Source organism: Falco punctatus, assembly GCF_963210335.1.
Source record: "Falco punctatus genome assembly, chromosome: 2".
In the NCBI taxonomy this organism is placed as follows: domain Eukaryota; kingdom Metazoa; phylum Chordata; class Aves; order Falconiformes; family Falconidae; genus Falco; species Falco punctatus.
This window is the reverse complement of record NC_137581.1, coordinates 11,182,577-11,195,000: the sequence shown is the minus strand read 5'-3', so window position 1 is coordinate 11,195,000 and position 12,424 is coordinate 11,182,577. Positions and strand designations below refer to the sequence as shown.

At 43.0% G+C, this 12,424-nt stretch overlaps 1 protein-coding gene across 11 annotated transcripts in view; it reads right to left on the bottom strand.

Moving 5' to 3' along the window:
• Positions 1–12,424, bottom strand: part of FAT3 (FAT atypical cadherin 3) — a 416,215-nt gene that overhangs the window by 387,092 nt on the left and 16,699 nt on the right. Inside the window, exon 1 of one of the 11 annotated variants that reach the window (XM_080376581.1) lies at positions 1–12,424. This exon is cut by the window's left edge and continues 40,600 nt beyond it. The exons of the other annotated variants lie outside the window; for them this stretch is intronic. The gene's annotated coding sequence lies outside the window, so the exon portion shown is untranslated. 11 annotated transcript variants of the gene reach the window in all.

Here is a 12,424-nt window from a genome sequence, read left to right as displayed (position 1 = left end):
AAGGCAACTCTGTCATGTAGTTTCTTAATTATTTTCATCCTTTACCTCCCCTTTCATTGAACACCCCAAGCTTTATGTTACAGGGCCGAGTGCACACTTTGTTTGCTTTCCTCCCAACCCTTGATCACTGGCTACCACAGCATTAAAAGAAGGAGCAGGGGATGTCCACACACCACACAGCATCATTGCAGAAATGCAGGTGCTGCTACGCTGTCTGTATCTCTAGGGCCGGGAGGCCTTATATCAGTATCCTAAGTGCTTTCTGCAATTCAAGCGGCTAGATAATGAGCACACACTTCAGTAGCCAAAAATTTAAATGCTCTTGTGCTTCATCAGTGCTTTGACTCATTCACCTGAAGCATATACTCTTTGGTACATGGGCAGTCTGAACAGCCTGCACAACACCTGGTGCCCAGTCATACCAAAAACCTCTGGGCTCTGCTGAAATGTTAATAACAATAGCTGGGATGTCAACTAAACTTTCAAGCATCTCTTCCCCAGTCAAGTCCTATGCCAAAAAAAGGGACACAAAGGAAAGTGGTGAGCAACATATTCTGGCTGGTTGGATTCTTGGTGCCGTCAGCTGTCAACATAGCCCTACAGCCGTACAGATAAATGCCGCCAGGACAGCCTGTGACCTACTTTCCCTCCCCCACGCAAGGTAGTGTGCCTGCCATTGTGAAACTGTCACTGAATTTCAGCTCTGTAAGGATGACGAGAGGGATTTCAAGTGGCCACACGCTGTGTGGCTAACAGCAGCCACTGCCCCAGCATCCATGCCTTCTGCCGGTGAGCCTCTGCCACACGGGTCAGAGCTGCAGCCCTCCTGGGCAGCACAGCAGCAGGCTCACCCAGCAGCCCAGCCACAACCCCAGTACTGCTATTTCTCCCTCCGTCCCCTCAAGATCTGCCTGGACAACTTCCCTAAGTGACTGCACTGAAGTTTCTTGCATGTCCTCTCTGCCTTTACACTGCTGAGACCACTGCCACCTCCCTGCTGCCTGGCATGGAGATGACCGCACCATAAATGCCACAACCAGGCAAAGCAACGTGGTCCAGCTACGACCATTGGTGTGTGTTGCTTATAGTGGTCCCGCAGAAGCCAGCCCTACAGCCAAACTCAGGTATAAACAAGTATTTGAGCAGTTAGAATTAAGTAGGAAACACTGGTGCTTAGCACAGCTCTGAAACAACCTCACAGGCATGTCAGTGTGGATTTGGGAGCCTCACTTCAAGCACACAAGTTTGACAAGGTTGGCGGAGGGCCCGTGTTAACGATCTCAAAATCAGCTGTGCAGCATCTGCACTGCACAAGAGCTCACACCAGACGGCTGAGTCTCCTCCAGCCACCAGGAGGTCAGTCCTGTACAGGAGGTCCCACACCCTCTGAGCCCACATCACCTCCAAGCAGGACATCTTTGGACAGTTATTGAGCCATGCTATCCCAGTGATACATCCTCCAGATCAGAGCAAGTCCACAGGGCTGGAGGGGGTGAGCTCGGCCTGTTTGCACAGACATGCTCCTACTGCAACCAGTGTCAGCAGCTTCTACATAGCAAAAATGCCTCTCCTTTGTCTGGGCAGGTTTGAACTCGGGCTCAGGGAGACCTGGCTATTTTGGATCCCAACTCTCATTCATCTATGGGAAGGATGAGCTGAACGGCCAGCGTTTCCTGAGGGTTGATGACAGTGTTTCTCTGCATTACCATTTTCCACGTATCCTTGCAGCCCTAGGGAAACCTTCAAGTCTATTCTGGTTAAAAACCAGTTCAAATGGTGGTCTATTATGTTACCTCCAAGGCAAGCCTCATCCAGTGCCTCCAAATAATATAATGTTAAATGAAAGGGGAATAATGAAGGAAGTTTCCTCCCAGTCTTACAAGACTAGATTGATCCCCAGATGTTTTTCTTTTCCCTCCTATGATTACAGAGTAAGAAAGAGCCATAAGGAGTTATGAGAGCATGCCAAACATTGCACCTAACTATCCTTTTCCAAATGCACTGAAAACTATTTTTAATATTTTGATAGTTTGATACCTACTGAGGTAGGTAGCGAAGTCCCCCAGAGCACTCTTCCTCCTTTTTCTGCAAAAGCACTCATTGCGCAATACTATCTTGGTATTACACAATCTGTTTCTTAAAAAAACCACTATGCTATTAACATAATTAGCTGATTAATCTTTTCAGCCTCACTTAGCATTAAATAATCACCTGGATGCAGAATGCTTTCTCCTCAAAAAGAGTGCACCTCAAGTGTTTATCCAGCACAATAATGCAAGGGATAGCACCAGCAGTCCAACTGGTGGTCAAAAAGGAAAGCAAACAGTACTGCTGAGCGTGCTGGGGACAAGCAAGTATTGGAAAATGCAGCAAAGAAAAAAATGACAAAACTCATCCCTTAATATGTACCACCTCCTCAGGATGAGACAGTTCCCATTGTCTAACTATAAAAGAAGTTTAAAGGAATATATTGAAAATACACACACAAGAGTGATTCAAGTGTCTCACAGAATTTAAGGTCAAGAGTACACTGCTTGACTCATCAGTTCAGGCGATGAACGAGTTCAGGCCAAATGGCTCCTGGATCAAGTGCACCAGGATCCATTAATTGAGCTCCGAGAGGCATCCAGTTTTGAAAGCAGGCGATAGCCATGCATCACAGTTCTGGATCCATTCTTCCCAATGGTTAATTGGCCTCACTGTGAAATGAAAAATTCAAGTGTGCCTTATTTCCTTCAGGTCTGCTTCCCAGAACACTGGGGTCTTGTTACACCTCCACCTGATAGACTGATATACCACCTAGTATCAGTAATCTTCTCCATATGCAGGTACCAACAGACCAACAAATAGCTTTTTCATTATTACTTTCACTTCCCTTCTATCCGAGAGTGGGCTGTAGGGTTGGGGTTTTTTTTTTGGTTTCTCTGAAAAACGACGCCTACTTTCTGGCTTGCAAAATTACAGGGTTTGGTCATCAGGTGAAAATTTCCTTAAGCTCCCAATTTTCATTCACATTGCCTCCTCCAAAGCTTTTGTTTCCAAATCACTTGCTCATAAGTGGTGCAAATAATATAAGATGCCAAGTACTTCCTCCCATTTTCCCTGCAACAAAGATGAGTGGAACACGTATGGTGTTCAGAAGGATATGGAGCAATATGCAAACAAGTGAGCAATGCCTGCTACCCATCTTTAATAAAATGCTGGTTTGTATATGTCTTCAGTGGAGTGAAATCTCCAATAACTCTACTGAAAGATTTGCCTAAATCAATGCTCAGGATAAGGCCTTGCTGCAATGTTCTGAAACTTACTGTGAAGCTGTTAAAAAAAAAAAAAAAAAAGCCACCAAAACACAAGACAGCTAGAAAACATACACATTCATTCTGCAAACTTCGTTTAGAAAGGATAGTTCAAGGTTAATTATTGCCAGTAATACTCTACCACTGCACCAGCTCTTTCTGCTGTTCTGTGCTCCCGGGTGAGCCTACAATGTATCTAAAATGGCTCTTGTAACCTTAAAACAATCCCACTTTCCACTTTTAACAGACTCGTCGTAAGACAGGCAGTATTTCAGACAGGAAAGCTCATCTTGTTTCTCCTTTCACTACAACCAAGTGTCAAGGAACAAAATGAAGTGGAAGTTAACTATCCTGCCACCAGGACAGGCATCACAGAGCCTCCAGAGCACTCACACGCCTCTTTTTCATGCCCTGAGAATGTGACACCGTCAATTACCAACATTATATTTAGCTTACGCAATTAATTTAGCTATATGCATAGGCCAGTAATAATATCTTCAGAGCAGAATTTCCCCCTGTCACTCATATAGCAGAAGAAAAAAAAAATTAATTTTATTATTGTATTTACAAAGTAATATGCACCGGAACAAAAAAAGTTTTACTGATACTCAAGCAGCAATCTGCTCCCCCCATTCTGAGCACTTCAAAGAAAACCACACAAACAAGATCACATTCTCCATCTTGTCTCTGGCTTTTGTTGTTGTTGTGAAGTTCCAGCAAACTCCCTCCAGGCACATTAGAATGCTGCAAGGGCATAATTAAACGTTCAGCAGCCATGAAGGATACTACCTTCCACAACAGGAATGGGAAAGGAAGCCCTGTACTTCTCTACGGACCAGACCTGCTGTGTAACACTTACCAGCCCCCGACTTGAGCTTTCATTGTGTAGATGTGCAACTAACAGTAATTAATACTAAACATACAAGATGCAATGGAAACCTTCCTATGCCAGCAACACTGGGGAACCAAAAGGATCACTAAGGTGTGCTATCATGCATACACACCTCTCATTTCCTGCAGAAATCTCCTGAGGTTGGGAAAAGCTCCCTCTCCCCTATAATCCTACCCTTCCTCAAAACAATGAACGTCTCAAAGACACTACTGCAGTGTCAGTGCTTCGCTCCGTGTAGTTAGCATTGCACTGTTTTACAGACAGTCTGGAGGCTTTTCCCCAATTTCTTGCTCTCCTTTCCATGTTTGCAATCAGCTAGGGTGGATGGTGCCACACTACACTCACAGTGCTTTCCAGCAGTCTGAGGATCCCGCCGGGCACCTCTTCCATCCAGCCAAAAATCCATCTTCCTGGGCACCAGAGTAATGAAAAAATACAACACAAAGCCAGCCTACCATACCTCTTTCCATAGGGTGATTTATGAACTCGTAAAACTTGAGAACTCGATCAATAGGTAATGAAGTAAAACAGCAACGATGGCAGGCTGCTCCATTGATGGCTGCTCCTGACATGTCTGTGCCGAAAAGATTCAGTTCGCTTACTCAGAAGAGCTCACACCCTCTGACCGACGTTGACTGATGTGCAATGCAAACATGCAGTCTGGTGCCCAGGCTTTCAACTCTTTTTATTTTAATCACCTCCTTGGTTATTTTTTTTTTTAATTGAATTCCTGAATCACAATCTCTGTGCATTAGCACATTCCACCTCAATTTATCAAGATTCAGGCTTCAACCAGCATATTTAGTACCTATGCTTATTCGTTACCATTACTAGTGCTGAAAACCTTGTAGCCCTACACGCTTATTGTCAGATTAGTTTAGTCAACATGGTGGATATAATGAGGCACAATGCACTTCAGGGTCATCTTAACATTAGAGAGAGCCTCTGTTCCACGTAATCACTGCAGCACACAGGCAAATCTGCGATAGCGCCTGAATGAAGGAAGATCTAAAGGCTGGAACTCAACATATCCCCAGCTTCCATTTATACTATCAACACAATCATCCGGTCATCTCTCCTTTTCTTTGACAGCTGTAATATCTGCAATTAAAATCTGAATCAGTGGGGGCTATTTTAAGAACAAAGAAGGTATTTCAGCTCCGTAGAGCACTGCCAGATTGGGTAGGATATGCTACAATTGGCATTCCAGCTCATTAAAACAGCTTTGCCATGGACTATTCGTTCTGAAAACGTTCTGCAACTGTATATACACAACACAAGAACCACTCAGCACCAGCATTTGCTGAAATGCAGCCAGCTTCACATCACCCTTGAAGGAACTTGTCACAACAGCCCTTTGAGCATGATTCCTTGCTGGGGATTGGGCATGGTAACACCCTCCCCTCTTGCACGAAGCATTACAGGAACATTGTCCTAGCAACCAGACATGGTCAGGAATGTGGTCCATGCTGCACCCAGGAGGTACCATACGGATACTCTTGCTTCTCCCCCTTCTCCATGGCAGTGACAGTTACTGCTTCCCCCCTTCACAGCACACTGAATCCCTATCGATAACAGAATCCCCCATAACAATAAAAACAGAGGGGGTAAGACAACAAATTTCAGGGATACTTCAGAACCATACTACAACTAGACTCTGAGCACTTACAATTCAGGTTTTCAGACCCTAAAAGCATGTCTGCACTGCAGAGGGAACCCTTAACAGATCCACAGATGGGAATGTGACATGGGGCAGATGTGCCTGTCTCTCTCCTCTGAACACATCAGAGTTGTGATGAGGAGGGATTCAGCACAGGGGATGCTGTTTACCTTGATTTGAATGGGGACATGCAGCCACATTGCTCACACACCAAAGCGCGCTCTAAATTCAGCTGAATCTGAAGGCACGCCTGTATACGTCAGGGCTCAGATATGCACGAGTCATCCAATAAAACCGGTTTAAAATGCTACAGTATCTTTTGTCTGTACATATACCTAGCAAACGTGGAAAAAAGAAAAAAAAAGTCTAGACCTCAGGAAAGAACCATAATATTGCCTGGAAATGTTTTTACAATGGTATTTGGAGAACACATACTGCCATTTGAGAAAGGTGAAAACAAGTAGACCCTGTGAGCTGCAGGAGTTCAGTGAAGCTCAGCAAAATAAGAAAACCAAGAAAAAGTTAGGCTTAGGTTCTCTCAAGTTGGGTACCTAAGACGATTAGAAAATCGAAGCCACTATTTGTATTTATTTGCCTATTCTACCTGTTCAGAGAGATGTGTTCTCATAGGGCCAGATGCAAACTGCCTGCATTCAGTCCCAGATTAAAGCAGAAAGATTTTTAATATTTTTTAAAAGGCAAAGGAAAAAGAAACTGAGATTCTTCTCTCATTTAGTGTTTGAGCTCCTTTCATTTATGTTTTCCAGCTTCCTTTGCTAAGATTTATTTCAACAATATCCAGTTATTAAATGCACCAGATAGCATGAGACTAGAGATAAGTTTGCAAAACATGACAGCAAAGCAAATTAAAATAGTGGAAGCTGTCAATGCACACCTAACTCCTGCATAATGTCAAACCCCTGTCCTGCCGCAATGGTACACTACTGAAGAATTACACACAAGCACATCCCAATGAGATTTATACAGCAAATTTGTTTTAATACATTGCTACCTTTCAACTTGTCTTTATTGCACTTTCTCCTAAAAAAAAAAATAATTATTCCAACTTCCTTAGTAATGTATATATTGAACTAGTATAATGGATCAGCATCAAATAAATTTCTGTTTTGCCAGTACAGAATAAAAACTTGTGAAGCACCACAGCGCACTAAAATACAGATTGCTTTTCCTCCTCACATAGCAAGCTATCACCTAATTAATAGAAGTATACAAGAGCTTCAGTTGTCCAAGCACTGGGGCATGGTGGCATCTTAAGATACCTTCCAAGATGCAAGAGAGATCCATGTCCTTCCGTACCAACAATGATGTGCTACCCTAAAGCTCCTCACATGGCAGTAGGTATCTCTGTTTGGGCAACCCAACTCCAGCCTTAATGCCTATTTAAGCTTCACAACGCTCAGTGAGCATTGCATGAGTTGGCTTGGGGCCTCAGTCATTTCCATGCTCTCCAAAAAGAGCCCATGGATGCTGCCAGGACAATGGATACTAGTCAGAAGCTTTTAAAAGGAGTTGAGATGGAAAAGGAATACAGACTGCATTCAGACACCCTCAGAATGACAGAGAGCTGATCAGATAATTCCTTAAATTCAAAGGAAAATAAAATACTTATGGATTTTCATACTGCATAAAGTCATTACAAAGAGCAAGGTTAGGAGTACATGGTCCCCACCAGCGTGGGTGTAACTGTTTGGGTCCCTGTGTTTGGCACCATCTACTGCAACCATCACTTGTCTTCTAGGAAGAGAATAAAAACTGAAGCTCTGAGGAAAGGCTTTCACTAGATTAGCTCACAAATTCTCTTTTGCTTGCAGATCACATCAATTAAACAGAGTAAAGAGAAATGTACTGACTTGGGATATGGACAGCCCCAGTTCAAGCCCCTGCACCACTTGATTCAAAGTAACTGGGATGAGAAAATGTGCTTGAGCCAATAAAGGCATCTTAATTGCAGTACCCTGACACTTCTCATTTCATGGAAAGGAAAAAATGCAGAGTGCATTCAGACTGGTACAAAGTCAAATCAGATTTCAATCTATGCAAGTTACTGAAAGCGCAACTTTATTTCTGCAGTCAGCTCAACACATCCCAGCAGAGTTTGCACAGATAAGAGCACCCGGTACTAACTCAGACTTGCCAAGTTGCCAACAGTCACATTGCCCATATGTCTATATAACCTTCTTTGTAAGTAACCACAAGAACTTTTTCCTTGCTGGGTCAAGCACTTCTCTGATTCTTTGTCAGCAAATCAGGAAATTCATCCACTCTTCCAGGTATCCAGGCAAAAATGCAGTAAAGCTCTGGAGAGCTTATTGGTATTCAGCTGGATTTTGCCTGAGTCCTTGCTAGGAAGTGGGGGGGTTATCAGCTTGAGCGAAAACAGAATACGGGCCCCGAGCCATCCCCAGCACAACCAGCTTGAAAACATTACCGCACCCAAGCAGCGGGGGTCTGCATGGCCACAGGAGAAGGGCGACCCAGGATTACAAGCAAGCAGGACACAGCACATACTCTGCCACTTAGGCATGTTACCAGTGAGCTGGGACAACCCTGCTGCTTCTCAGTATCGATCACAGAGAAGCTGGTTAGGCTTGGTCAGCACCAGCAGTACCACTCTGCACCTCAGTTACATCCAGACCTTGTATCTCAGGACTAGACCTCAAAAACAGAAAATCCTATTCCAGCCCTTGTCTCTACAGCAGCAATAGCTTAATCACAGCAGCAGTCTCACTTGCAGGAGAGTAACAGATCGGCACAGGTGATGCGACGTTTGCTATCAGAAAGCCACCAGCAAGAATGGCCAACACCATCAGCCTTAATGCTATCTGTTCACGTAAAATATTTTACTTGAGGACAGAAAAACATCAGGAATCTTGTTTAAAGAATGAAAACAGTGAGAAACACTGTTTGTTTGCTTTTCCCAAAATATATCCTTACTTGATGTCAGGCAAATCTTACCCAATGCCCTGCCTCCGAGAGCAGCTTTCTCATCTCCAGTGATACCCCCTCAGGTGGTGCTTAAAAGTGAGGAATTAAGATCATAGTGCCAATGGACAATACACTGGTAACAGAGAATGCACAATGTAAAAAGAAGAAAGACTTTTTTGTATTACATTGTCTCAGGTTTAAAAATATGAAGTTTTATTCTTAGCGATGGTAAAGCAATTTACCAGAATAGCCTGTGTATGGCACTGCTTTACATGGAGGCTCCGAGCGTCTTGCCTCACTGCTCCATTACCCTATGGAGGTGGGAAAAAAAATAAAGCAAAAAGAAAAGCAGCTATTAGTAAGTCATATACACAGCATATTCAGGGTGCAGAGGAGGAGAGGATGAGGCATCGCACTACATCTTCAGAGACACAAGTTCATGCTACCCCAAAAGCTGCCTCCGGTCCATCCATCCACACTGCGATAACCACACTGCGCTCTGCGTTTCATCAGATTCAGAAACTTTTAACTACACTTTAGCGATGAGCTAGCAAAGTTCAGGTGGCTCTGAGACCTTCTGGTGCCTCATGCAAACAGAAGCCAGCACTTACCTATTCAAAGAAAACATGTTGCACATGTATTCTTTCATCTTTGGCAAACACAGAGGTGCTAGGCACACCCCTGGCAAAACTCATGAGACTCCGTAGCTCCCATAGACTCCTCTGCTGGCTTGATTCTCATACAGAAAGGAGATAGTTAAAACTCTTGCAGTTGTTCTTGACAAGTGTTTTGGACTCCATTTTGCTATAGCATGCCATAGCCAACCTCTCCTCATCTCATTAAGGCTGTACTGATGCGCAACGCAATCGCAAAATACAATTTCACTCCTAAGTCTCACTTTATTTTCATTCAATGCTATGCCAAGCTCAAATTTAAGAAGGTCACAACACTTTCTCCAGAACAAACAGAAGTGAAGAACATCTTAAAAACAAACTACAAACCTAAAATGTTATTGCACTTTTCCTCTCTCAAGTCTAGCACTGTACAATAGAAAAAGTCCAGAATACTTCCACAATGAAAATATGTAAATTAATTACCCTCTTATGTTGATTGATGCAAGTTATTTTGGTTGAGAACAATGTGAGTCACCCGCAGTTTACAAAACAGTATGTCAATAAAATGAGCTAGACCTGCTGAAGAAAATATTTGTCGTAGCCTAAAGCTATTTTTGCACATGCATAACCTTGAATTACAGTTTTTGGGGAAAAAACCCACCACTTTCACGTTCTGATTAGCAACTAGTAAGTTGGGACTTGCTTCTCCTCAAGTACTGAGGAATCTATTCATGTACCAGACAAAAATACACCAAAGAAGGTTACAGAGAGCATATTATCATCCTTCACGATCCCAGCAAATTAGAAGTGACAAAATTGAAAAATTTACAGAAAAAGCTTTTTTGTCAAGAAAATAAAAATGCTTCAAGGCATCAAGTGTTACTCTCTCAGCATGTTTTCTCTTCCTCTAACCCCGACTGCCACCCCTCCCCAGGCATATTTGCATAAAGAAGAAAAAGTAACCTTTATAATCAAAACATCACTACAGATAAATCCTCATTTTCCATCAAGCCTTTAAAACGCTTCATAAGAACTTCCGCCAGGGCCAGAGCTCCTTGTTGCTCCAGCCTGACCTGTTGCATCGACACCCGCCCAGCCTGACCACGAAGTAGGGTACAAGTCATGCTAAAGAGGGCCATCAGAGGTGTGGGCACAAAAGAGATTCAGGGTTGGAGATGACCAGACAGCAGTAGTTCAAGTTCCTTCACAGTGTCTGAGGTGTGACCTATCTATAGCCATCCATAAGGTGCCAATGGTCAGGACCTGCAGGTACATCACCTCCCAAGACGTGGGTAGGATGTATCAGACTTCGCACTGCGGAGCCCAGCTTAGGGCATGCGGGTCTTCAAACCACTACACAGGTTCCCACAAAAACTAAGGGCCTTGCTGGTTTGCTCTTTTTAAGATTTGGGCAAACTAAAATGAGTCTAAGTACCAGAAAGCTTCAAATATGCAAATATACACTGCAAAGAATCAAAACATTTACCCAACACCTGCTTGCTGGAGGATTTAACTCAGTCAACAAAATTCTCGGGTAACTCCCTGCTGAGTACCCAGCTTCTTGTCACTATCTCAGCTTCTGGGAATGAAGGTTCTGGGATTTCTGTCAGAAAACTGTCTCCCAGTCCTATCTATTTCTTGTGTTAACTTTCAAGAGCGAGATGGGAGAAAACTGTGAAGTTTCACATTCCTCTACAATCCAAGTTGCTGGAGAAAGCTCACTTTGTCACCTCCTCCCCCCTTTCAGTGCTTTCCCTAAGACAGAGCTAGAGGAAATCTGGTTTTATTCACTTCCCTGAACTTGCAGCATCCTGTACCACAACCTCTCTCGAGGATCACTCAAGCATCACTCAGAGCTGCTTGCTGCACCCCCAAAAGGACACCAGCCACAAAGGGGAGCGGAAGGACAACCACCACCCCCATCAGGCACAAAGCTCCCAGTATCAGCTGCAGAACAGATCGTAGGTCCTGCTAACTTCACTCTGCAGCTGCTAGGAAAAGTATTTCAGCTGCTGATCTGCATTACATTAAGTTGTTGCCCTAGAAACACAAATGATATTACAAATTCAAGCTTCAAAAACAAAATTATATTCTGCAAAAACTTTGCACTTCTCGCTATACCTTTCCCCCTCCCCCCTACATTTTAAAGGCCTAAAACCCAGTAGATGCAAATAAAATCACAGAAACACATGAAGCCGCCTTCCAATTACAGCCAGGGAACAATTTCCAGGCGCTAATAATACCTGCACCTTGCTGGACATCACATTGAGACCTAGCAAACTAAAACCAGTTTTTGCAATGGGTTATATTATTCAGGTCCAATTAACGGTGGATGTAAAACCAAAATGAGATAAACACCACTTTATGCTAGCAGTCTTATTGAGTCTGTGACATTACCAAAGATCAAAAGAAGTACCTTCAGCAAGCTATTCTCACTGAAAAAATAAATACATTTTAATGAGCAGGAAGATATCCAGTGTGTCAAGAATTAGCAACTTGAATGTAGAGCAAGTCTGCCTGACTGTAATGGAAAGGAGACCTTAGAAACATCAGAGTAACGAGAAGCTTGCAACAGCGGCTCAGCCTATCACTTCTTAAAACTCAAAATGCAGAATGAAATGTAAATTAAATATTTCTAGTTCTGCAGAATACATATTTTTTCTACTCACCTTCTTATAGACAGATATTAGTTCTCCATAGGTGTATTACCTGTCTGTATTTATATTTCCAGAAAATAATAATAATAAAAAAACCCTGCATTACTCTGAGACCAACTCAGAAACAGGAAAAAGTCCCAAGAGTCCACTCCCCGCCTCCTCCAAACTTTGACCAGATATATCAGAATGAAGATGCTAAATCAGAAAATCCAAAATTTTAAAAGGCACATGTGACATGATGTATTTTCACGACTTTTATGAAACAGGAAAAGCAAAGAGAAAAACCTTTAATCTCTTAAAAAAAAAAGTCTGGAAAAACCAGTTCTAAAGATGACTGAATAAGATCATAACTTATAGTT